This window comes from Globicephala melas, chromosome 8, assembly GCF_963455315.2.
Source record: "Globicephala melas chromosome 8, mGloMel1.2, whole genome shotgun sequence".
NCBI classification, from domain to species: domain Eukaryota; kingdom Metazoa; phylum Chordata; class Mammalia; order Artiodactyla; family Delphinidae; genus Globicephala; species Globicephala melas.
This window is the reverse complement of record NC_083321.1, coordinates 107,811,333-107,839,290: the sequence shown is the minus strand read 5'-3', so window position 1 is coordinate 107,839,290 and position 27,958 is coordinate 107,811,333. Positions and strand designations below refer to the sequence as shown.

The 27,958-nt window shown below is 39.9% G+C and overlaps 1 long non-coding RNA gene and 1 other non-coding gene across 2 annotated transcripts in view; both read right to left on the bottom strand.

Moving 5' to 3' along the window:
* Positions 1-1,102: 1,102 nt before the first annotated feature.
* The window catches only part of LOC132597640 (uncharacterized), a 42,937-nt gene continuing 16,081 nt past the window's right edge, over positions 1,103-27,958 (bottom strand). The window contains exons 2-5 of the long non-coding RNA XR_009564687.1: positions 16,842-17,016; positions 3,135-3,479; positions 1,769-1,903; positions 1,103-1,321 (exon numbers count right to left, since the gene is read on the bottom strand). This is a non-coding gene — a long non-coding RNA (uncharacterized lncRNA). The remainder of the gene's footprint in view (positions 1,322-1,768; positions 1,904-3,134; positions 3,480-16,841; positions 17,017-27,958) is intronic.
* Positions 4,178-4,283, bottom strand: LOC115844927 (U6 spliceosomal RNA). The gene has a single exon (XR_004036265.1). It is a non-coding gene; the product is annotated as a U6 spliceosomal RNA (small nuclear RNA).

The window sequence follows — 27,958 nt, the reverse complement described above, 5'->3', positions numbered from 1 at the left end:
TACTTTTTCTATTCTATCCCAGCCCTCTTGTGGTGAAATGACAACACTGCAACCAACTGCATTCCACTTAAGGCAACCAACTTTTCCTTCTCAAATTAGTAATAAAGAAAGCACGTAACCCTGCTTTTTGCTAAGCTTCGTTGTAAGTGCTTTACATATATTAATTTATTTAAGGTAGGAACTATTATCCCCAACTTGTAGGTACTCTAACTTGCTTATGGTCACACAGCAGTTAAGTGGCTCTGAGGATTTTAAAAGGGGTCTTATTTAAACCATTTTGGGTTGCATTAGGTAAACAGTAGCACTTTAAATAAGCATCTGTTACAGATTTAATTAATAAATTAAATGGTTTAATAAATCAACCCATTCCCTATTTTGCAGCATGAACTATTTGCTCTGCAGCCATCAAAAATTCGTCTTTCATGTGACTGGGAAAATGTTATACTTTTTTGGTGTAGAGATTAATTTAAAACCTTCTTTATTTTTAGGATTTAAATAGTTACCAAAAAGTCCCCTCACTTATAAGCTATACAGAGAAAAGCAGGACCTCCTCTCTTCCTCTCCTTCTTTCTCTCTCTCTGACACAAACACAAACACACACACACACACACACACACACAGGCACACACTCTCAGAACTGAGTATTGTCTGAGACAGTGAGGTTTATTTTTATTGTTTTCAAGTTTACTATTTGTTTATAAATTTTTCCAGTGCTCACTTCTAACCCTAAATCCATTCCAATATTAATAAGAAAAAGTCCACCCATAGTATTATTCACTCTAGTGGGAATGTAAAATCTCTGACTTTCAGCCCATTAAGTTAAATAGGCTCCCAGGACAGGCAGGTTCTCCAGCCAACGAGTTCAGCTGTGGACATGTGAAGCCATGCGTGTCACAGTTAGGCTTAGGTAAGAGACCGAGGGTGTGCACAGGCATCACTGGGAACAGGAGATGAATCCCCGACAGGATCTGTGCTGCCAGGTGGAAACCTACACGCACACATGAGCCAGGCTGGGACCCTCTGGGATGGCAAGGTGGTGTGTGGGCAGGGCCCCTGCCAGGCATCCTCAGTGTCTGGGGGTAAGACACAGATGGCCCGGCAGGAGAATGATGGGAAGCTGGGAGCGGGGCCTCTTGACAACTGTGCAGGGACACAGGGCAGGGGTACTTCCGAAGTAGGTTTTGTTTCATGGAGCAGGGGATCCCATATAACTTATAGGAAGATATTTCCAAGGATGGCAGTCTCTAAAAGATCATCAAAATACCAGGAATGGAAGGGTCACGTACTTTCCAGAGTTCTTAGCACAAGCATGGTTTCAAGGCTGTAACAGGAGGAATGAAAGCACTGCAGCAGCAGCTCCGGGGAGGGAGGCCCGTCACCCCTCTCCTCATCCAGAGGCTCCTGTCTCTCCCCTCCAACCCATGCCGGAGGCCTCAGACTGGGGACACTCAGCTGCAGACATGGCAGGGGAGTGGAGCAGAGCGCTGGCCGGCCTGTGTGAGAGGGAGATGCGGGTCCCAGCCAGCGCTCAGCGGTATTTGGTACCGCATCTGCCGGTCCTGAGCCGGGAGCTGATCCACAGGGCGAGGCAGAGTCAGCGGGTGAGGTTGTGCCTCCCCAGCTGGCAGCCATGTGTTTCTAAACTGACCGGGGAAGCTGTCTCTGAGCAGAACTGGGAGGCCAGCTGCCTCACTCCCCACAGCCCAGTGGCTTTTGTCCTCCACCCCCTCCTGCCAGGAAAGGGCCTGAAGTTTATATGACCACTCACCAGACTGTCTGCATTTTAATCCTTCTCCCCAGTGCAGAATCGACGGCTTTGTTATGATGCTGGGCATCAGTGTGCTCCACGGGGGCAGAGCAGGCTCCACACACCCGTGGCCACCACCACGAACACCGGCGACGCCTGATGAGAAATAAGTGTGGCCCTCCACCTGGGACCCAAAGAATTCAAGAAGAACCTGCTGGGCTTCCCTGGTGGCGCAGCGGTTGAGAGTCTGCCTGCCGATGCAGGGGACACGGGTTCGTGCCCCGGTCCGGGAAGATCCCACGTGCCGCGGAGCGGCTGGGCCCGTGAGCCATGGCCGCTGAGCCTGCGCGTCCGGAGCCTGTGCTCCGCAACGGGAGAGGCCACAGCAGTGAGAGGCCCGTGTACCGCAAAAAAAAAAAAAAAAAAAAAAAAGAACCTGCCAAACCAATCATACAGAGAGCAAGAAGTGTGTTTTCTTACCCTAGTGAGCAGCAGAGGATAAAGGAATGATGGGAAAGGAGGAAAAGTAACATTGAAACAGGCAGGAAGGGAATATGAATTTATGACCCAAATAATAATATTTCTGCTCTATGTATTCTGGAAAGTTATATCTTCCTACCATATAAAGGAATTGGGTGGTTTTCTTTTCAGCAAAAAAACTCCATCAAATCAATAATACCTGATAAGTGTGTTATATAAAAATACGGTCCCAGCGTCTGTAAAGTGTTCTCTTCCTCGTTTCAATCAGTGGCATCACCATCACCATCGCAGTCAGGGTCGTCCCTTCCTGTCAGCCCCCCCACACCCCATCAACACCAGTTCCACCCATTTCCCCACCGCCTCAGAGGCACTGCACCTCAGTGTCCCTCCCTTACCCCCACCTCTCTGCCCCACCCTCTGGCCCAGATGCCCTCGGGGGGGATGGGACACACTCAGCTCCCCGGGCGCCCCCAGGGCTGGCAAGGGGTGCAGGAGTCCCAGGCCACGGCGGTCCAGTGGGCGGGAGTTCCCCAACAGCCCACCTCTAGGGGCACACACCCACCGGGGGGCGGGGGGAGACGTGGAGTCTGAGCCGGCGTCAGATCCTGCCCCCCACCCGCATGTCCCCTATGCGGCTCAGCACTCCCTTGCCCCCCCCACCCTGCTCACATCCTCTGGACGCCAGCCGTGCAACCACAGTGGTCCAGACCTCAAGGCCCAGCGTCACAAAGGGTTGGCTCTGACACCCAGTGAGCACGTGACCTGGGGCACGTTCCTGAGCATCTAAGCTGTGAAATGAGACTAACGACAGCACTGAATGGGGGGCGGCAGTGTGGGTAGCCAGCACAACAAGCTTTGTAAACAGAGGGCCCGCAGCAGTCAGTGCCAGCAGGAGGCTTCTCCTCACCTTTTCCTCCCCGCGTCGCCTGCATCATCAGGAAACCCAGCTCCCGTCAGCGTGGACACGGCCCCGTGTTGTCCTGAAGCCAAAACCCCAGCAAATCCTAAGGAGACCCAGCACCTGTCGGCAGAGACGCTGACCCCGGGCGTGCCAGCCGCGGCCCTGACGGTGCCTGAGACACAAGGCCTCTCAGCTGCGCTCATAGCCGAGTCCGCGGGGAATGCGCACGCGCCGTGGGTCAGAGACGGCTCAGCGCCACCCTGTGGTCAGCGCGGGAAGTGCAGGCCACGCCTTCCTCACGGGTCACCGGCGACAGCTCCCCCTGCTGGCGGAACTGCTGAACCCATTAACCTGTGGAAATTCAGACTGAAATGGAGACAGTATCCCATAACTTCTCCAGAAAGAGTTAATGAACAATTAACCATTTGGTGTGACATGCATGAAGATGCAAAGTTTACAACTTACACCAAATTCACCAAAAAATTACTCATAGGGACTTCCCTGGTGGCTCAGTGGTTAAGAATCCGCCTGCCAATGCAGGGAACACGGGTTCAAGCCCTGGTCTGGGAAGATCCTACATGCCGTAGAGCAACTAAGCCCATGCACCACAACTACTGAGCCTGCGCTCTAGAGCCTGTGAGCCACAACTACTGAGCCTGCGTGCCACAGCTACTGAAGCCCGCACGCCTAGAGCCCGTGAGCCACAACAAGAGAAGCCACTGCAATGAGAAGTCTGTGCACCACAAATAAAGAGTAAGGCCCCACTTGCCACAACTAGAGAAAGCCCACCCACAGTAACAAAGACCCAATGCAGCCAAAAATAATAAATAAAAGTAAATAAATAAAAAATTAAAAACATTATTCATAGACAAATTTTAAATGCAAAATGATTCAAAATTATAGGAGAAAACATAGAAAGAAAAACACATGAGCTTGGGTTTGGTCATGTAGATCATGAGTGCTGAGTTTTCCTTTAATACAGTCGCACATCTTAATTTTTTTTAAGATTTTTTTATGTGGACCATTTTTAAAGTCTTTATTGAATTTGTTACAGTATTTCAAAAATATGGAATTTGCATGTCATCCTTGCATAGGGCCATGCTCACCTTCTTGGTATCGTTCCAGTTTTAGTATATGTGCTGCCGAAGCAAGCACCACGAGCACTGAGTTTTAACACACAACACAAAAAAGGGCAGTCCACAAAGAAAAATAGGTAATATTGTGAACTTTATAAAATAAAGATTTCTACTCTGTGAAAGACCTTATTCAGGAAATCAAACAACAAGTCACAAACTGGGAGAAAAATATTTGCAAACACATATCCATTAAAGGATTTGCCTCAAATATACAAAGACCTCTAACACCAGTAACCCCATTAAAATTAGGGAAAGAACTAAACAGACACCTGGCCAAAAAATATATACAGATAGTACACACAAATATACTCAACATCATATACCATCAGTAATTACAAATTAATACAGCAATGATATATCACTATTCACCTATTAGAACTGTCACCTGAAAACTGGGTTCCCCTCTTGATGGGTGCCAAAGCCAAAAGACAACCGAGCCGAAGATGGGGAGAACGAAGGATTTATTACTTGCAGCAAGTGAGGAGAACACCGGGGATCTTTCCCAAAGCAGTGTCTCCCTGAAGAGGAAAATTGCGGAAGTTTTAAACCAAGGATAAATGCATATTCATGAAGGGGCTTGGGCAGTCTACAGCGTCCAAGCTTCAGTTGCTTGAAGTCAGGAGGGTCAGGAGGGTCAGAAAAGGTCAATGTCATCCATTAGGTTCCAGCTGACCTGGTGGTTGAGCACTTTGGGATAATCTTTACATCAAAAGAGAACTGGGAGTCTTTACAACTGATATATTATCTTTGCTATTGTTATTTCGCTTGCCTGATTAACAGTCATTCGTTTCTACATTCTCTTGTTCCCTTAAGATATTAATTACTGAGTCCTGTTCAACAGCAAGCACTGTGGCCAGGCTAAGATCACAGAATGGTTTAGGCCAAAACTGGCTTCTCTTCTGTCAAGAAAGTCATGACTGGTTTTCTTTCTCTGGGGACACCCTACCCTATCTGCTTAAAAGATCCTCCCCTTGAGATATTTCACCCCTCAATCTTGAGGGGTATGATTTTTTTATATATTCTTACAATGTCAATTACTTAGCCATAAAGACAGATTGAACTTCTTATCCACACCAAATATTGGATGGCACTCAAAAACATTAAGTAAAAGTGTCAGACATAAATGTGTACATTTTGATTTGCATCATTTTTATGAATTTCAAGAACTGGACAAACTGATGTATGTTTATACAAATCAAGACAGAGCCTGCATATGGTGGAGTAAAAAGGTAGGTTCCTCCCTAGTTTATGAAATGCTTTACCCACAGCCCTTAGTTCACTCTTTGACCAAGGTGTGAAAATACCTGAAGCAGTTAGTCTGCAGCCTCCAGTGGTTTTGTTGTAAATGATAGCTGCATAATAGTCCCTTCAGAGTAGAAATGCAGTTTGGACAGAGAATTAGTAAAACATGAGTACTCGGGTGAAGATGGAAAGGGGCGAGCAGTAGGGTTCATGTCAGTCCCTCGTATTTTGTTTTAGGTACATTTTGTGTCTTTAATTTCACATTAGACTTTTGTAATGAGTCATTTAATGAAGCTATTTTGGAGTCATGAAGCCTTTTGTAAGCTTCTGCATACCAACTGAAGTAGGCATCCTTTCTGTCTCTACGCTTTGGGATTCCCTTTTTCTCAAGTGCACTTCTTAAGTGAACGATCACATTTCCCGTAATTGTCATTGTAATTCTAGGTTGTTTTTAGTAAAATCTCGCCATTTTGTTAGATATTTGGAACTTTCGAGAGTATAGTTGTTAAACATAAGGTAACCAGTTATGCTGGGAAATGGCACACTCAACTCTTCAGACATAAGAGATTCCACTTCTTTCAGTCAGGCTTTTGGGTTTCTTGGAGCCAAACCAATCAGCTTCCAGTATATCCAAGATCTCCATGAGCAACTAGCCTTTACTTAATATCCACCCAAGGCCTCCCACTTGACCCAGTCTAGCTCAAATTGGACCCAATTTGATCCTGGACCCAGTCCATCTCCATCCGTAACCACCAATAATTCCCATGGAACTGTGGACTGAGGGTAAGGATTGACCAGCAGACCTCAGAGAAAGGGGGCTGCAGGCTGATTCCACATGAATGGAGCACTGCAGATGTCACCACGGTTCCTAAGGTGGAATTCAGGGAAGGATTCCAGACAAATGGGGAAATGCAGACAAAACGGTTACCAGCGCTCAGTATGGTATCCAGGGTCAGTGCTCAGGGCTGGGGTTTTCCCCTGGGAACTGTGGTCTAAAGCCAATTAGATCGGGAGCTCAAACACAAATACAGCAGAACTCAACCAAGAACTTGCCAAGGGCTCTCGAAATGGCAAGAAAGACAGTGAACTCCGAACAAGGCTTGTGGGGCATGATGATGCCTGTGTTACTCCTTGTCTCTGAATGTGGTCAGAAAACCACTTCGGAGATTGTCGCTGCCACGAATCTGTTAGAAAGCAAAATCCAACCGAGTAAATCTGAAGATGTATTTGGCTTTGTTAGGTGATACATGAACTGGCCAGCATCCCATCTAGAATCTAAAAGAGTGCTCCCAGGGGTTGTACAAAATGAAAAAAATTTATGTAAACAAGGGTGAGACAAGGAAGCGATTAGAAAAAGAAAAGAAAAGATTATTTTTAAGGGCAGGGTAACTTCTTCAGGCAGAAGGGCAGGGCAGGTGTTTCATCATGCAGATTGTTTCTTCCTCCTCTAAGGGCTGGAGAGGACCTACCTGGCAGCTCGCCTCACTGGTGCTGACCAGAATATTCCAGACTAGTTGATTAAGTATACATTTCTGATGAGGGTTGAAAATGCACTTAGGTATGGCATTAGGGCTTTAGTGCTAATGATGCAATGTAAGGCCTGTGATTTGTTGGTGTTTTTACCACTATCTACTTGCAAGCTGTATGAAACACAATTATCTTTCAGTGATTGGAATCTCATCACCCTTGGGTAATGCACATAGTGTAGCATTTTTACAAGTGTAGACTTGTAAAAAACAAAGTCTCATACCAGTTACTTGCAAGCTGTGTTCAGCACAGCACTGTTTCAATGACAAGAAATGATACTCATTTATGATATGTGTACTGAAATGTTAAGAAAATTTAAATTACTTGTGTTAAGAAAACTTCTTAGAAGCCAGTTACAATCTGCGTTAGGCAGTGTTCTCTCAGTGAAGTGTTTAGTAAGCCTTCTTTGAAGAAGTTTGTTACAAGCAAATTGCAAGCTGGGTACAGCAAAGTATGCTTTCAGTGAATGGAAGTGATACTATTCTGTAATGTACGTTGTGAAGCGTTTAACAAGACTTGTAAGGAAATGTTTCTTACAAACTCCTGGCAAATGGCATTGAACACAGAATTCTTCCAGTGCAGGGATGTGATACCTCTTCTGTCATGCATGGAGTGATGTGCTTCACGAGACTTGTAATAAGGTGTTTCTTTAAGGCCTCTTTCAAGGTGCATTTACAAGAGGGTTCTGTGAGTGGAATTGATAACCATCCTGTAAGGTAGGTCATGAAAACCCATTCTGTGAGCATGTACTGATGTGTTTAGTGAGGTATTAAAGACATTTCTTATAAGCTACTTGCAAGCTGTGTTCAGCCCAGCATTCTTTCTGTGCAATGAATTGACACTTGTGGAATGCATTTATTTTAGTGTATAAGCAAACCTGCAATAAAGATTTTTCTGACAGGTACTTATAAATTGTGTTTAGCACAGCATTGTTTCAGTGAATGGAAATGACACTCATCTATGATACATGTACTGGACATGTGATTCACTGAACTTGTGTTAGGGAAACTTCTCACAGGCCAGTTACAGCCTGGATTCAGCAGTGTTCTCTCAGTGAATGGATGAGATATGCTTTCTGTTGTTCATGCAGTCCAGTGCTTAATAAAACTTCACTAGAGAAGTTTCTTATAAGCAAGTTGCAAACTGCATACAGCAAAGGGTGCTTTAAGTCAATGGGAAGGATACTATTCAGTGTCCATATAGTAAAGCATTTAACAAGACGTGTAATAAAATGTTTCTTACCAACTCCTTGTGAATGGCATTGACTACAGAGTTCTTGCAGAGCACGAGAATGATATATCTTCCGAAGTGCATGTAGTGATGGGCTTACCAAGAATTCTAATAAAATGTTTTTTTTAAGTCTATATTCAAGGTGCATTCACATCTGTGTCCTTTCGACAAGCGGCGATGATATCCACCCTGTATGGGAGGAGTGAATACCCATTCTGTGAGCATACATTTAACAAGGCATGGAAGACATTCCTCATACTTGCCAGTTGCATTCAGCTTACTGTTTTTTCTCCAAAAGGAATTGATACCCACTTTGTAGTGCATTTATTGTAATGTATAAGCAGACCTGTGATAACGATTTTCTCACAAGTATTTTCAGATTGTGGTCAGCACAACCTTGTTTCAGTGAATGAAAATGATACTATTTATGTGATATGTGCACTGAAATGTTCATAAAACTTGTGTTAAGGAAACTTATGTTTTTTTAACTAATTAATTTAATTTTGGCTGTGTTGAGTCTGTTGCTATGTGCGGGCTTTCTCTAATAGCGGTGCGCGGGCTCTAGGAGCATGGGCTTCGGTAGTTGTGGCATGTGGGCTCAGTAGTTGTGGCTCTCAGTCTCTAGAGTGCAGGCTCAGTAGTTGTGGCGCACAGGCTTAGTTGCTCCATGGCATGTGGGATCTTCCTGGCCCAGGGATCGATCTCGTGTCCCCTGCGTTGTCAGGCAGATTCTTAACAACTGTGCGAACAAGGAAGCCCCAAGGAACCATCTTAAAGGTCAGTTTCATGTTCTCTCAGTGAAGGGAAGAGATACACCCTCTGCTGTTGATGGACTCAAGTATTTAATAAGACTTCAGTAAGAGCTTCTTACAAGTAAGTTGCAAGCTGTGTATATCAGAGGGTGCTTTCAGTCCACGAAAGTAATACTTACTCTGTGATACATGGAGCGAGTGAACTGTTTACCAAGATTCGTAATTATGTGTTTCTCAAAGTCTACTTAGAAGGCAGGGACCCAGTGAAACCAGGTGAGTGATGATGGTGCCATAATTAAGGTAGTGACAGCAGACATGACACAGAGTTGAAGGAATCAAGATAGTAGGATGTGTGGGGTTAAGATCCGGCTGTTAGAATCATGTAAAGTGTCGTGGAGAGGAAGGAAATTGAGACAGAGAGTATGGGTGAATCGGGTATTTTGTACATGGGGGAAAGGAGGAAGGCTAATTAAATCTGTGAGTGGTCTGTTGAGCACGTTACTAGAGATTTCAATTGAGTTACACACAGAGGCAGAAAGCAAGAAGAGAGAGATGGTCTGCACATTAAGACTTGGCAGTTTGTTGCAATGTTGGCAGTCAGCTCCCTCAATCTGCAGGATTCAAAATATCTTATAAATTGATAGTAGTGACATTGGGAGAAATTCCTGCTTATTTTTTTAACAGAAAAATGACTGCTGGGGGAATTAAATTATTTAGCACAAAATTATGACCTAAATCAGGCAAAACCAATTGGAGATTTTATCAGATTCAAATCCTGAGAAGAATAGAGACAGAAATAAGGATTACATCTTCAGATAGATTTTCTTTGTATACATGTTTTCCTACTTTCTGATTAATCAAGCTGTGATCTCTTCCATACAGTGTCCAATGATGCAGCCTGGATTAAAATGTGATTCAAACACTGTGAATAAGCATCAGCGTTTTTCTTTTCTTACTTATGAACTTGGCTTAAAGAAGAAGATTTTCAATTTTTTTGGGGCGGAGACTGTGAAATGAATTAACCATTTTTTTAAATTCTGTTTTTATAATGCTTGATTTTATGACATCTTAAGAAGTGTGCTGGTTGAGGAGGGACTGCCCCTTCTGAGGCTAGCCGCTTCTTAACAGGGCTCAGAAGCACTTATTTCATGCACAAACCAGCAGATTCAGAGTCTACAGCTCTAATAACCACCTTATCTAACTCTCACACATCAAGCCAATATTTCCCCTGCCATACTTCATCTCAGGGCCAGGTTCCAGGCAACTAGGGACCACCCCAGAGGCCAAAAGCACTGGCATTGTTCAGACTAGGCAATCCTAAATCATTTACTCTGCCCTGCCTTACCTTTCCTTGGAAACCCAACAAAGTCTCTGGCTCAGGCTCCCCCCTTGCTCCTGACTCCTGCCCCTTGTTAAAACCTGGTGCTTCCCCTGTGGCCCTGTGGTCCCTCTGGGACCTGTGAGAAGAGTAAACTCCTTCCTTCTAAGCCTGTTCTCACCTTTTGCGTTGGCCACACTGACTTTACCCCACCACATCCAACATTTACATTCCTAGAACATGAAGAAAGAGTTAGCGTGGGGAACATGGATTTTGGCAGATGTAAATAATTAATAATTGAGATGGGAAGTGAAAATGGACCAGAAGAACATCCCAGTGGGATGTGTGTCTGTCATAGGGAAATGAGTAATTAAACTATTAAGATAATTTTTCTCCATCATTTCTCTATAGTTCTATAGATTATTATTTTGCCATTTTACTAAGGTTTGAGGGACACATTTTTGTGAGTAAAACAGTTGAATATGAAAGACCATTTTCATGAAATTTGGCTGCCTGAAACATTATCAAAGTAAGAATTATCTGAAGGCAAGTTGATGCATAATTAATAAGAGGATAAAAAAATGAAAGAGTCTACATTTCAAAGTTTGTGTTAATTCACAGATATAAGAGTTGGAGCTAAATTACAGCCTATCATTTAACAATGATTCCAGAATACAGGGATGCTAATTAATGACAAGTTTCTGAACTCATTTATTCATTACACATTTACTCAACCAATCAATATTACGTGTCTATTATGTGTCAATCACTCTATCTATGGGCTGAGGGTATAGTAGTAAACAAGAGACCAAATATTTTATCCCTAAAGAGCTTACATTACTGTGGGGTGGGAGAGGCGAAAACCTAGTTACAGGTAAGTACTCTAAGAGGTGTATGATAAAGTTTTCACTGAAGAATAAGTGACTCGTATTCTGGGCTCAAAATTAAATTTTAGACTTCCATTTTTGGCAATATGCTGGAGTGGATTATCTCAAAAGTTTTTAGTGACAGTATTATAGAATACCAGAATAAAATATTTATATATCCTCTACCATCTAAAGGCATAGTTCAGTTTACAAGAAAATAGTTCAGTTTACAATTCTCAGGTGCTAAAAGGTGAACAGGGAATTGAAATGCAAAAGAAATGAAATCCATGCAGTAGAGGGTGTGGAAAGTGGCTCTTTGTAATCCAGTAATTTAGGCATTTACATCAGGTAGATAGAGGATGGAACCTTGCTTCTTTTGAAATTGGATGATAGAATTAAGATCCAGAAATAAAACTGAGAGCACAAAAAGCTCTCTTCTCAGATGAAAGCTGTAGTACAACAAAACAAAACAAACACAGAAACAAAACAAACAAGAAAACTCTGCCAACTCATACACACAAACATAAAATGAAATTGTCTATCTTGACTTAGACTCTGAGTTGGGATAATCATCATCCATATTTATCAGTTTATACATTGGAGTTTTAGATTGAATTTTTACCATCCATGAGATTAGGAGCCCTCAGTGAAGGTACTAATAAGAAAATTTTTCTGTTCGTGGCAATACCACTAGGGATTCCTTATCACAACCAAATCCAAATGTCTCTGGATGGACAAGGCCTCTATCCAGGTCATAAACTATTCCTACAGAGTAAGCTCGGCTGAGTATGAGTTCAAAGTCAAAATTCCAAAAAATAACACCTGGGAACAATCCACAATTAATGAGATTCAGTAGCAAAAAAAAAAAAATCCCCAATATTAGAATCTACTACTCCCAAACTTGAGACAATAGAAGAGTTATACACTAAATTAAATGTTTGCTATTACTAAGAACATGAAAGACTTAAGCACATAAAAATTTAGAGGCTCTAAAAGGTGAAAAACCAGCTTTGAAAGAGAACCAACTCAAAACTTCTATAAATAAAAATTTTATTGATTCAAAATAAACAGAACTCGCAATGAATAAGCTTAACATGCAAATTATACACACTGAGGAAAAATAATTAGCAAATATAGATCTGAAAAATATCTTTAATGCCGCATAGAGAAAGTAAAGAGAAGGAAAGTAAGAAACAGTGAAGGTAGAGTGAGGATTGCACTATGCCTCGAGAAGGTATTTCAGAAAAAAAGAAATAGAGAACAGGGAAGAAATAAAATTAAAACAGACTATAACAGAGAGTTTTTAAAAATTGATAAATGTATCCTCAGTTTGAAGAGTCATGAGTCCTGACCAAGATAAAAATAAATGCATATCTTGGTATGTTTTATAGAAATCACAAAACTCAACAAAACAATATTTACAAGCATAAAGAAAAGAGAGATTACTTAGAAATTAATGACCATGAGAATTATATCTGACTTTCTCATCTGAAAGAGTCAAAACTATAAGACAATGAGAAAATATCTCCTAAGTGGTAAGTTAAAATAACTGTTCTATAGAATCATATGTTTACTGTACCATGATGGAGAAAGGGTGAAATAAAGTTGTTTACAGACACAGATTGAGAGGGAAAAAAGCCCCTTGTTGAAAGTAGGTATATTGCTAAATGATATACCTTACAAAATAAGAAAATGACCCTGGAAAGTAAGGGTGAAATACCAAAAGTAATGGTCAGTGCAGAAACCGATGTGCATACTGGTCGATCTAACCAAGACTTGACAACATAAAATAACGGTGATGCTGCTGACGGCCATGACAACGACCATGGTGATGGTGGTAAGTCATCCCGGAAGGGCAACGGTAAGAAAGAAGCACCGCAATCCTGGATGGCAAAGGCCGGACAGGAATAATAACAGTTAAAACTGTTAAAGTGCTGTTCAAGAATTGATAAAAGATATTGTCTAACTATAGACATGGTTTAGTCTAGAAATACAAAAATCCAACAAAAATTTTAAGGCTGGAGAAAGACTGAAAGAAAAATAAATGATATACCTTGTCAACACTTAAATATCAGATTAAGTAAACTCGAAGACAAAAAAGGAAAAAAAACCCACCACATACTGTCATCAATGCAGTGGTTAAGAATCCACCTGCCAGTGCAGAGGACACGGGTTCGATCCATGGTCTGTGAAGATCCCACATGCCACAGAGCAACTAAGTCCATGTGACACAACTACTGAGCCTGTGCTCTAGAGCCCGTGCCTAGAATCTGTGCTCTGCAAAGAGAAGTCACCGCAATGAGAAGCCCACGCACCACAACTGAAAAGTAGCCCCACTGGCCGCAACTACAGAAAGCCCACGCACAGCAACAAAGACCCAATGCAGTCAAAAATAAAAAATAAATAAATTAAAAAAAAACAGAACAACAAACTGATAGGTTTGCTGTGGTGAACACATAGGACCCTGAACTCAAGATGTAGGAAATGTACATTATTTTAAAGTAATAACTAAAACATTTACATATTTGACCATATATTAGTTAATAAAGCTAATCTAAGCAAATATTAAAGCAAATATCATATACACTATATTCTTTGATCAGAAATTAAATTAGAACTCAGTATAAATTAAGAACACCAAATAACTTGCAAATTTTAAAACATACTTCAAAGTAACTCATAAGCCCACCAAAAATGTCACATTGGATAACATATATTTAAAATTCTATGTTTCCAAATAAAATTATGTTGAAATATTTATAATTTTAGGTTTATTAAAAAAAAAAAACCTGAGGGCTGAATCCATAACACCATTGAAGGAAAATGTTATAGCCTTAAAAGACTTATGTTAGAAGAAAGGTTACAACTTAGGAACTTAATCATTCAAATCATAAAGTGTGTCAAACAGCACATCTAGAAATGTACCCGGAAAGAAGTGCAAAAAATAAGAGCAGAAATTAATGAACTAGAAAATACGAATGAGATGTAGGATCCGCATTATCAAAAACTGTTTCTATACAAAAAGAGAAATAAAATATTTAAAATGCTCTGTAAATAATTAAAGAGAGAAAAGTCTATGATAAAATTATTGTGTGTGTGTGTGTGTATAAATATAATCAGTGGAAGTTCTCCAAAGAAAGACATACTAGGATACATGTATACACACACACAGACACATAAGTTTGTATGTGTATATGTGTGTAAATATATAAATTGCATATACATAAAGATACTTATTTCAGGAATTTGTTCATGAAGTAGTGGCCAATCCAAAATTTGCAGAGCAGGCAATATGATCAATATGCCTTAGGAAAATGCAAATTAAAGCCATAACGAGATACCAGTATTAACCCATTAAGATATGTAAAATAAATAAGACCAACAACAAAAAATAGCAGTGAGGTAAAGCAAAACAATCCCTTATACATTGTGGTGGTAATACAAAATGGTTTAATCACTAGGGCTTGGCAAGTATTTTTATAAAGTTAAACACCTACTCTTGGTGCCAGAAATTCGACACCTAGGTACTTAAGAGAAATGAAAACATATATTAAATAAAAAGACTTAAACAAAAATGTTCATAGCAATTATATTCATAATAATTCCAAAGTAAAGAAAATCCAGATGTCATCAACAGGAAAATGGATAAACAAATTATGGTAGGTTTACAGAATGGAGTACTACTCTGCAGTAAAAAGAAACAAACTACTAGTAACTTCTGATACAACGTTAATGAATCACAAAATATTATAATGAGTAAAAAACTCACATAAAATATGCATACTGTATGATTCTGTTTATATGAAGTGCTCAAATAGGCAAAATTAATGTTTCAATTAGGCATCCCTTTTGTATCAGTTTTGGTTCATTCTTGAGACAGATATCACACAGTAATTTAAAGAGGGAAGCTTTATTTTCTACTTTTTAAAAATATTTATTTTATTTTTAAAATGATTTTATTTATTTATTTTTGGCTGTGTTGGGTCTTCAATGCTGCCATGGGCTTTCTCTAGTTTTGGTGAGCGGGGCTACTCTTTGTTGCATTGCACGGGCTTCTCATTGTGGTGGCTTCTCTTGTTGTGAAGCCTGGGCTCTAGGCACGTGGGCTTCAGTAGTTGTGGCACACGGGCTCAGTAGCTGTGGCTCACGGGCTCTAGAGTGCAGGCTCAGTAGTTGTGGCACACGGGCTTAGCTGCTCCGCGGCATGTGGGATCTTCCCGGACCAGGGCTCGAATCTGTGTCCCCTGCATTGGCAGGCAGATTCTTAACCACTGGGCCACCACGGGAGTCCCGAGGGAAGCTTTAATATAAAGAATCATTTTTAGGGATAAAAGTAAATCCTAAGCAGCACAAACACCTCTAAAGACAACAGATAGCAAAGTATAGGGAGCAGTCCCTGCTCTAGTGTTGAAGCCTAGCACCCTAGAAATAAACACACGTGGAGAGGGTTCACTCCTGCACGGCTGAGACCCACGCCTTGAGGGAAACGCTGCAGCTCCCACCCATGGCGGGTGAAGATCAGTGAGATGCCTCAGGTCAGGGCTGGCAAGCAGGGATCCGCTCTCTTGTGCTCAGTGTAACTCAGTGGGAAGCCACCCAGTCGAGCTCCTGGGAGACTTGCAGCAGTGCCAGCTGAACTCGGGGGAAGCTGACCTCTGGCATGATGGCAAAACTCGCTGGGAAGCCGCCCATGAGGATGGTGTTAACAAGTCACTCTAGTCATCCACTCTCTGTGACACCTCTAACACCTGGGGAGCCATCTGGGGACGTCATGAAATTCACTGGAAGCTGCCCAGAAAATTACCCCTAAAACTCACTACAAACGAGCACGACTGGGTGTCCAGCATGTCCCCCATCACTGTACACTACGGGAGCAAGCTGGGGAAAGCACGGCAGGGCCAGAGTGGGAAGACCCTCCTCCTCCAGTGTCCCTCCAGCTCCCATGACTGATAAAGTTTCACACTGTGCAAGATGGCAACAGAGAAAAGCATGCAAAATCCAGCTCTGGTATTGCACCTCAGGGCAAGAAAGGGTGGGTTTGGAGCAGAGATGCAACAAATTCATACCTGACACTTTCCACCCCTGTGGCACTCGGCTTACTACGAATTTCCTATGCATGTTGTTCTGGTTCAGGGAATCAGTACTGGTCTCTGGCACCGGTGGATCTGAGACTCAGTGATAACATGAGCTGAACATCTTGGAGGGAGGAAGTCCATGTTTTTGACCCCTCATAACTGCCATGCCCGCCACCATGGGCACTTTGTTCAAAACTTTCTTGAAGGATGAAAGGGGAATGAGGCTGACTGACATCCACAAAGAACATCATTGTTTTCCACCTGATTACTAAGAATCTACTTAGACTTGGATGTCCTTTGGTACACATTTCTATGGGACACAAGGTCATCACAGTCTGTGCCATTCTGAGAGGTTCATCCACATAGCTATTCCCTAGAATTCCTGTCACGTATCTTCTAATCCCATTCCTCCCAAGTCCTGAATATTCACCCAAACCGTTAGCAGTCGCCAATGAAACCGTGAGATCTGTACTTCTGTCCATCTCTCCCTCCAGATAGAGTGAACCACCAACATACTGCTAAACGTTTTGCTCACTGGGACTATTTTCCCAGGGATCCCCGACTCACATTGTAAATCTCCAGCTCTTCCCTTTCAGCTGCACCAGCGTATCACACAGACCGGTGCAGATCAGGTCAGGGCAGTGTGTCATAATGAACTTGCATGGTGTCCTCTTCACAGTTTGACACAGAAGACGCAATGCAGCACGATGGCTGTAGAAGGGGGTGGATAGTCCCAACCTGCCTGGAGAGACAAAGTAAATTATTGATATTTAAAATTTTAGTCTTGCACTGATTATTTTACTTTACCTTTATTTTGTCCTCATTTTATATCTCTCCATCGTCCAAGAATGATATCTTAAGATTTCTTAAATTTGCTTGTATATTATGCTACATAATCTTTACAGTTTTACAGATTTTGCTTATATTTCTTGGCATTTTTTGTCCATAATAAAAACTCCAATTTTTATTTTTGTTCTCATACTTCGTAATTACGGTCTTTTCCAACTTAAGGTCTTCTTTATAGGCATGCTTCTCCAAAAAACATCATTGTGAACAGCATATATTATTTCAGATACCACAATTTGTATTTTTTGAGGGTAACTGGCTACATAATTTGCAAAGTCCAGTGCGACATAAAAAAAAGGAGGTTCTTGTTCAAAAGCAAAAAATAAGGTGATTTCAAAGGTATTAAAATATAAAGCTATCAACATTTTTCCTTTTTGCTCTGTTTTCTCTTTCTTTCTCAACTGGAAATAGTTTTAAACATTTGCTATCTCTAGGGTCATTATAAGTAAAAAGTTATAATTAAAAATTGTTACCATGAATTGTATCATTCATCTTTATATTATGCAGTGAGAACATTCAATGCAAATATAAGGTCATTTAACTCAGATGCATAATCGCTAAACTTCCACAATTCGTATTTCATAGCTTCTAGGTACGAAGGTATTTCATTCCTATCAGAAGAGAAGAAATCCTGTACGGATCGAACTCTGCTGATTTTATTTCAGGTCTTGACACGTGCACTTTCTAACAAAAGCTTTCTGCCTTCCGATACTTGGTCAGTAAGGAAAAGGACCCCTGGGCTGTTCTCCTTCCTTCCGTCATAATTTTCAGTGTTAAGTGGGTGGTTAATTCAGGGAAGTAACAGAGAAAGGGTTTCTTGGGTACAGATGTGTCATGGAATGCCATTTTCTTCTGTTTAAAGCAAATTCTGGTTTGAGTGCAAAGGATGCCCTCTCAGGATTGTTGGTTTCCTCAGGTATTGTGTCACAGACCTCACACATTTGACTCCTGCACCTTGGAGTCCTGCAGAGGTCCCAGGAATCTTGGGACCACCAGAATCCCATGGCCATGGAGCATCACAGACTCTCGGTGATGGTGGCCATGCACACTGCACATGTCTCCTAGCTCATGCATGGATATGCTTGATTGTCCCATCAGACTTCACATACAAAACCTAAGTTCAGGGATCAAATAATTAAGCATTTTAAGAGAACAACAAGAGCACATTGCACCAAGCACTGGACCCTGTGCATAGGTCATGTGCCCGGGGAGTGCACCCTGTTGGAGAGGCACACAGCCTCTCATTGTGCTGCTGTACTGTTTGAATTGGGTGGCACTCGGAGAAAAAGGTGGCTTCTGCCACTAGGATTTTTCATCCACAAATTTCCTTCACTGACGTAAAACTCACTAAAATCCAAACCGTACAATGAGTGTTCATTCTATGACAAAATATAAAGAAGATAGCATTATATACTAAGATTATATTTAAGGCAGTAATTTTGCGTTCTCAACCTATTTTACAAGTATATGGCCTTGAATCTTTAAAAGATATACTGTTCTGTAAACCTGAAGGACCCTTGTGTTTAAAAAGCTATTTGTTCTAGTTAATGATGACTTTTTAAATGACAGGTGTTTAATTTTAATATTTACCAGAAATTTAATTTAAATGTTAGTGACATTTCAGTAAAATTCCTGTTCTTTCTACTGAACATGAAAAATAAAGTTGTTTTTATTTTCTTTAAAGACTACCTATTGGCAAATCTTAGATAATAAATTCCCAAGTTCTACTGTTTTCCAAACATATTTCTTTTTTTTCTAGCCTGTAATGATTGCTTTCTTGGTACTTCCCTCCTCTTTGATTAATTTCATGAAAGTTGTTGCTGTTGTAGTGTCAAGAAATAAATTCCCAGTGATTCTACAGAATAAGATACTATGGAATAGTATCTTATTCCATAAGATAGAGGAATTTGGGAGCCACTTCTCCTGAATCATCTGAGGTTTCATTTCTCTACTTCTATTTTATATTAACGTTTTCCATATTCTCACTTGATTTAAACCCTGTCTGTAATCTGAGTATCATGAAGGGCATAAAATTAAAGAAAATAATTTCATATTCATAAATTCACTTACTATCTAGTAAGAGCTTACCATACGATGGAGAGCAGCTACTCCTTATTTAAAGGAATACTTAATTAAATCATTATCCTGTAGCAAAAGTCAGATGTTAAAAAGAAAATGAAAATAGAAAAAAGAAAGGGATAAAATAAAGACAGAAAACTTACAATGGAGAGAATTAATCAAATATAATTTCTGTTTCAGAAACAAGTTTGTTTTTACCAGTCATTACTTTTTCTATATTATTCTTTCTTGTAGCATGGAATAGATATGAGTTCTTGAAATATTGATATAATTTTCTGAATATATTAAAGTATATTAATAAAAGTTGAGGGCTGAGCTTTAGCTTTTTTCCTATGACTTTTAAATTTAATAATTCCAATTGACTTGATGAAACACAAATAAATCAGTTGAGCTGAACCTCAACTGCAATATGTATATAAATATTTTTGCATTCAGATTGTGAAAGGACCAGAAACTGAAGTGACCAGAGTTGAGTTTTCTATTCTCTGAGGGATTGCTTAGAATAAACAAGGTATGTAATGAACTTCTGTAAAACATGTTGGAGACACAGTGACCTGGGTGTCCTGCAACTCAAACGCATAGATTAATAAAACAAAAGAGTCATTTTTGCAGTAAGCTATATGATAATATCAATCATCTTTACATGATCCAAGCAGTATATACAATTATTATTCTATATTCTGAATATTATGATGCTTTTGACCATTTTCAATGCACATATAGTCTCAGCACAGGATAACATTGGAACGTTCTAAAGAAAAGTGTTAATTTGCAGGCGGCCCAGGGGCCTGTCACTGTAATTCACAGAGAGAATTAGCTCTTCTCCATGTGCAGGAGATGAAGAAAGGAGAGAAAAAATGGTTAGTTGCTGTCATTTGAACACCGCCATTGAGTGTTGGAAAGAGTCATCCAGTATCCTCTTGTGGGCAGAGTAAACTATTTCAATGGAGAAATTCAGATCCATATCATTTAAGTATGTATGCCTTTTGACCTAAAAATTAAATTTCCAATAATTTGTTATTGAAAAATATCACAGTCTTGCACAGTTTTCTTTCATATTGAATACCCATTATAGTATTGCTTATATTGTGAAAAATCTTCAGTGGGAGATTGAATAAATAAATCCTCATGGTGGGAAATTTGGGGGCCACAAACATATTGGTTGTGGATTAATATATAATATACATATAATTATATAAAATATATTAACACATTAAAACATACAGCAAGTAATAAATAATAGATTATAATAATACACTTAATATTTATAACAAAGGAAATATATATGTGATGTAAATCACTAAATGGGAAGATGATTATAAAATATTTTACTATGTTTCAGAATGAGTAGAGATGTGTCATATTTATGTATACCAGAATAATAAAGTGAAATAGAGAAAAAGATTTATGCATTATCCATCACAAGGTTAAGGGCAAGTCTCTATATTTTAATGGGGCCACAGATGCTTTTTAATTTCTTTTTTATTTTCCAAATTTTTATAACAAATTTATGAGGAATCAGTCCAGTAAATGTTCTTTGTATAAAGGAGGAAAAATACTATGCCATAAACAAATTCTGGAATGTAAATTACCAGAAGGAATTCTAGCTTCACTATGAACCCTCAAATGGGTCAGGAATTTGTGTTAACTTCTCCATACAATGGTTAAAGTTTGATTATTAAATACAACATTTTCCTGTTAATGCACACAGTGCTCTCTGCATAGGTGAGACAAGATAAAATTTGAGATGTGTTGCTAGTAAGAAAAAAAATAAGTAAATGGATTGTTTGTGGGACAAATTTTTAACAATATTTAAGGCAAAGCTTAACTTGACTTTACACTGTATTTCCTGCTCATCTGTGTATCCTCCACAATTTTGTGCTCCAAAGTCAGAATGCCAGCAGCTGCAACTCGATTTCTGCTTTCAATACTTACAGCTCTGTTAAATTCCTTTAACATCTTTTACCCTTCAGTTACTCATATAAAATTTAGTGATATCAGCACTATTTAAAATGCTTAAAAAGAGGTTAAGTTATTTCCCTAAGGTCACACAGCAGATTATTAGAGCCATCAATCCAATGGACGTGGGGGGAAGTTGGGACTGTGGTGTAGGGGCTGGTGGTTTTCAGCACCTACGTTGACAGCATCTACCTTGGAGAATGAGTCACGTGGTACTTCAATATATGTTTTTTGCTTTAATTTTGGAGATGCACAGCAAAAACTGCACTCGTGGAATTAATAGTAGACAATTATATACCTGCTTAAATGTGAGTAAATATACTTGAATAGAAACAATGGAAAGAGAATAAATGGAAAACCATGTTGTGCATATATGACAAGTAATCAAAAGTCCACATGTGAGAGAAATGTACACGTCCTCTGAAACTCAGGCTCTAAACAAATATTTCAAACTACTTGTATAATGAAATGTGATGTCCAGGCTTGGGTTCTGGAACCAAAAAAGGACATTCACGGAAGAAGTCTGAAATCTGGATGAAGTCTTGAGTTTAGCTAACAGTAATATACTACTGTTAATCTCTTAGAGTGGGCAAACGTACCATGGTTATGTACATGTTAACATTAGCAGAAATTGGATGAAGAGTATATGGAAAGCCTCTGTATTAACTTTGCAACATCTTATAAACCTATAATATTTTTATTTAATTAGTACTTCATAAATCAGCTAGCCATGCCTTCATCTAATACCATATTGTCATCTGATTTTATCTACCTATATATTTAATTTTTTTTCTTTGTTTAGTTTTCATGTCTTTTGTATTGTGGTAAATTGTATATATCATAAAGTTTACCCTTTTAACTATTTTTAAGTGTACTATTCAGTGGCGTTAAGTATATTTACACCGTTGTCCAATCACCACCATTATCCATCCCTGGAACTTTTTCATCATCCCAAGCTGAAACTCTGTACCCATTAATACGTCTAGTTTTGATTTAATTTCAAAGAGTAGGGGAACTGTGTCTAACTCACTCTACCCACTCACCTTTTACCTAGGTAGATTCTTAAAATGTGTTTATAGTCATTGATGTTTCTTTGTGGCAATGAGAGTGACTCTATTTAAATAAAGCTACAGAAACACCTATGCTTCTAATTCTAAGCAAACAAAAGAAAATTCAATTCATCCTTGATTTAAAAAATAATAAAATAGAAGTGACCATTGTTATTTTCCCCCAAAGAGTAATTATTCTGTATAAAGGAGTTATAGGAAATTTACTGTATGGTTTGACTACCCTATGCTTGCTGTATCTGAGCCTGGTGTATTTTGGGGCTATTTTTTTTCTTTTATTCATTTCTGTAGAAGCAGTTTATCTTAGAATATCTTGATTCCATTTGTTAGATCTGCCACAGATTAACTAGCTGTGTGATACTTTGAAAGTCTACTGAATCTAAGGAATTTTAGTTTCTTTAAATCTAAAATAAGGGAATAGAACTCAATTACTAAGTGTATTTCTAACTATAAAACTATATTAAAGACTTTTCATGACTGGTTATTCATTTATTTTGCTTTTTCCCATTTTGTCATAAATAGAAACTTTAAATACTTTGGGAATTTTGAAACATATTTTCAAATCTTTCACACTCTTCCCATCATAAAGGTGGAATCTAATTCCCCATCCCTTAAAGATGGATTGGCTTTAGTGATTCATTTCTAACAAATAGAGTGGGGTAGAAACTTCACTGTATAACTTCTGAGCCTGGGTCATAAAAGGCAAAACAGCATCTGCCTGGTTCTTAAGGGACATAAGTTACTTGCCTTAGAACACAGTCTAAGGTTGTTGTTGTGAGGGAAACAAACAGCCACATGGAAAGGGTGCTGGTTGGTGCTTTGGCCACAGTCCCTGCTGTGGTCTTGGCCAGGAGCCACCAGCAACCGCCGGACATTTGAGTGAAGGAAGCTTCATTTCACTCTAGCCCCGCAGAGTCTAGCAGTGTAGAGAGACGCCAACCCTGCTGAGCCCTGCCCAAGGTACAAACTCACAGGCAAAACATGTCACCACATTTGGAGATAGGTTTTTATATAACAATAGATAATTGGAAACATGAGTGATAATCAAGATTACATATTATATATTGTTAATATTGTGCAAAAACAATAAAGTGAGGGTGAAAATGTATAAAGATATGGGAAGAGTTATAAGAAAGAAGTGATATACAGAAAAAGTTATTCTAAATTATGTTAAAGCTACAACAGGGTACTGCTTATCGGATACTAGCTCAGTTTCACAACTGTAAAAACGATGACAATAGTGAACAAAGAGCGGTCAATAAGTCCAAGAACTGAAGAGTGTAAGACAATTTTTTCTTGAAAAATAAAGTTTTTTTCCCTCCATTTGTTGAATAGCTTACTGAAACAGAGGTTTTTAGCTTAAATTTAAAAAAAATAATAGAATTAAACTGTTTGACTAGTCAGTGGAAAGTCCTCAGATACTGAAGTAAATTGTAAACCACCGAATAAGTTACATTCAAAATGAAATGTCTCCAAAATTTTGTAAGATAACTACTGCAATGTATAAGAGTACCTCTAATTTATAATAAACTTCTAAAAACAAATTTTAAAATGAGATGAAAGTCATCTAATTTTAGCCCCAAATCTGTAGGTATCTGTCATAAGACTGTGTTACTGCTAGCATGAAAGTTTGTACTAAACATTATCAGAGCAATTAGAAGAAGAAAAAAAATAGCCTGATTCTGCCATTCAAATATCTTTAAAAATATTTTGCGAGGTCTCTCTTTATATATTTTCTCCTCTTTCCTATTGTCCTTGTTATGGTTTCTCAAGGATTTGGGCACTGTGTTATCTATACACTGGACTACTTATAGTATCAAGGATCTGTCTTGAGCAAACCAATTATCCCTATAGCCAATTTACAAGACTAGCAACATAAGCAATGGTAATTGGGTTGCTGTTAGCTCCAGATATGTGGATTATCTCATCATTCACTGAAGGAGATTACAGGCTACTTCATGCAGAAAAATACAAACAACTGCAACTCTCCTGAAATCACTTACCAACCTAGGGCTCATCTTCCTAAGAAAGGCAGCTAAGAGCCCTCGGTAAATGTTATCCTGTGACACAGGAAATGTTGGCCAATAAACTTAAGACACATCATCATGCCATAGATCATCAACCCTCATGAAACTTAAACCACACAAAATCTCGACCAGACGTCTGCCTTTAACTTTTTGTGAGATATGTTGGTGTTTGGGGTTAACATTTGAGTTTATTTATAACATATTTTAGTTGTAATAAGTGCTAATAATATGCATCCTTTACAGGCATAATGACTATTTTTCAGTAACATCTATATAACAATCATATGTGGTTCTCTAATAGGTAGGGTGACCCAAACCCTGGTTCAAAGTATGAAGGCTCTGGTGGTAAAGCCATGTGTGAGACACAGGACACAGCAGTTCTTACAGGATTATAGTTTAGCACAGAAGAAATAAACAAGTAAGTTAATTATATGTAACAATAAAAGCAACAAAGAATATTAGACAGATCAATTGGACAAGTATTGAGGGGGCAGCAACTTCTCAGAGAGCAGAGGGATGGAACGGTGTGAAGGACACTGCTTTGCAAGGATTGGGAGATATTATTTCAAGCACCAAGGGGGATGTATGGAAAAATGAGCCTGTTATTTGAGAATCAGAAAGAAATCCAGGGCGCTGAGATACTCAGTAAACTGTGTGTGTAGTTGGGGAGCATCTCTACTTCTTCCTTCAAGCTTACTTTAACCAGAGGCTTTGCCAGTGGCTGTAGAGCAAGAGTTTTATTTTCGTTAAGATGCAGACCACCAGACACCGGAGAAACATGAGTGAGTATGATGGAGACAACACAGGTCTAGCAAACAATGTTGAGCTACGTAATGGGAAAGGCGAGTCCTACCTGAGCTCTAATGGACACATTTTATTGCCTACTTGTACTTTCCTTTCATAAGCATGTAAATCATTGAACGTAGAAACTGACAACAGTTTCAACTGCCTTCTTTGTAGCAAGCTTGTCCAGCCGAATATCTCTACTCATTCACCTGAGCTTCCCTTCTTTCTCTGCGGCCACCCTTTATTCCTCCCTAAACACCAACACCCTGAGGAGAGGGAAGGTCCTACAGAGCTCTGACTTTCTTATGGAAAAAAATATTCCTCAATATTCTTTAGCAGATCATGAGATTATTTAGCAGCAGGTGACAACCATGCTGAGTGTGAGATGGCAGGAATCACAGTAGCTACAGCTGCTACTCTCCAGTCAGCAGCATTCCGTTTATTACAAGGACAAGGACAGCCCACAAAGGAGCACGTACCACAGAGCAACTGATGCCTTCTTTCAGTGGGAGCCTCCACAATGGACACACAGTGGTGAGATTTGGGGGTAACTATACCACAGATCATCATCATGACAGATACAATCTCTGAAACTGTCTAGTGACAGATCGCTTGTTAATAAACAGGACAACTGAGACTTGAGTGCTGATGCTGAGTCAGAGATCAAATCTGTCAATCTGTTCATCCTGCAATGTTTGTCCTTCATAGAGTTACTACCAGTTTTCCTTAAATAAAAGTGAAAACAAATGCACATGCCACAGTTGAAGCAGATATTAACAGAGGAGTTTTCTTTTCAATAAACCCTAGGATCAGGAAGTACCCTCTAAGCTCTAAAATGTCCTAACACGTGTACTCTCGGCCAACGTATATGTTAGACATGTAAGAAAAAAATGTCCTTTAAAATAACTTATCTTTAGCGTACCGACCCTATAATTACCGTGGATAACTCTACTAAGTGGTCTGAGACGGTATTCCCAGCCAGGAGGTGAATAGCGGAAGTGGATTTTTGATGAGGTTTAACTGGTTTTTGAGCCTGCAGAGTTATCTGAACTGATAAGCAACTTCAACACTGTAATAAATCAACTATATTTCGATAAAAAAAATTTTAAATAAGCAATTTTAAGTCCCAAATAACCACCAACTTCCACAAGGTCATTGAGTGAATTTCCTCAAAAACTTGGGGAATTGGATCTGGCTGTAAACGCACAACGCACTGTGGAGAGACCCCCTGTGGCCTCACGGAGTTGACTGTGGTCAGGGGCACAAATGCATGAACACCTGCTGGCTTCTGCTGGAAAATCGGGCTTTGTTCAGCTCGACTGAATATGTATATAGAAGAAAGTGGGACAAAGAAGTGGAGAAAAAAGAAATCGCCTCGAGAGAGGTCTAGAGAGGAGCCATGGACTGATAAGATGAGGACATCAGCAGAAAGGCAAGCATCAAGATGGTCACAGACGGTGCAGAGTGCCCTTGAACCCAACTTCCTCCCTCTGGTACATCCACACGCACTCGTCCGCAGCAGCATCATACATACGTGTCTTCTCTAACGCTCACACGTCTTTCACTGCACAAACAGGACCCTTTTTGTGTATATTGTAATAAAAAGTTCATGATAATTTAATGTGAATCAACTAGATGATATACATTTTATTTTCAACTGTGAAATAAGACTAAATCTGAAATCCCCAAATTTGATTAAATTCATTCACGAAAATAGTGCATGTGTACCTGTCTTGGCTATTGACCACAATGCTGACAGAGGTAATCACACCTTCTTCGTTTGTATTCTATTTCAGAGATCATTTGCTGCTGGTCTTAACTGCTGCATGAAGCAGACATATTACCTAGCAAAAATTGCTGAATATATGATTATCCTACGATGTAAGCCTAATCCCAATTGGGCTGGATGGGTGCCCATATTTGGAAAATTGCAAGGAGTCTTGAAAATAGCTTGTAAGTACACATCTCCAATTACTGTCACTTCCCCCCTGCAAGCAATGGGGATGGGAGGCTGAAAACATCACAGCCATGAGCAGAGGTTAGATTTTGATAACTCTGAAAGACGGTGCAGAGCGCATGGTTTTGTGGTTGAATATAATTGAAACATTTATTGATTATCTGTGATCAGTGTCTACTAGAACAAGACCTGTGACAGTCTCCAAGGCCAGAAATGAAAAGAGGCACAAGACAGACTTTTCTTCCTTTGGAAGAGTTGGTAAAAATTGCAAACAACCCTTAGAAGTCAATCAGTCAGATGATGAGCTAGTCAGTTTAGAACAGCGATACACAGGGAATCTTTACTTGGGCTTTCCTATTTTTTCCCAACGAAGTATTAATAATGACCTAGGAATGAGTCTTTTTTAACAAAGCGCGCACACACACACACACACACACACACACACACACACTACTAAGAAAGAAGGAAATGGATTTCAGAAGAGTTGAACTCCTCATGTAAGAGCTAAGATTGGAATCCACCTGTGACAGGCTCTAACAACCCTGTCCTTTATTTCTACTGCACTATCTCTACATAATGCTCATCATATCTCCCAGTTTTAAGTACCGACAGTGGCCAAACACCTTCTACTTATGACTACTAACCTATACACGAGTTTTACAAAGTGGTGATGGTTAATTCTGTGTCAGCTTGAATAGACGAAGGGGTGCCCAGGTAGCTGGGTGAAATATCCTTTCTAGGTGTGTCTGTGAGGGTGTTTCTGGAAGAGGCTAGCACTTGGGTTGGGAGACTGACAAAAGCGCCCCCCTTGCTAACGCAGGTAATAGAGCAAAAAGGCAGAGGACCAGTGAATTTGACCTCTCTTTGAGCTGGGTCATCCACGCTCTACTGCCCTCGCACATCAGCATTCCTTGTTCTTGGGTCTTTGGACTAGACTGGGACTTTCTCTATCACCCACCAGTC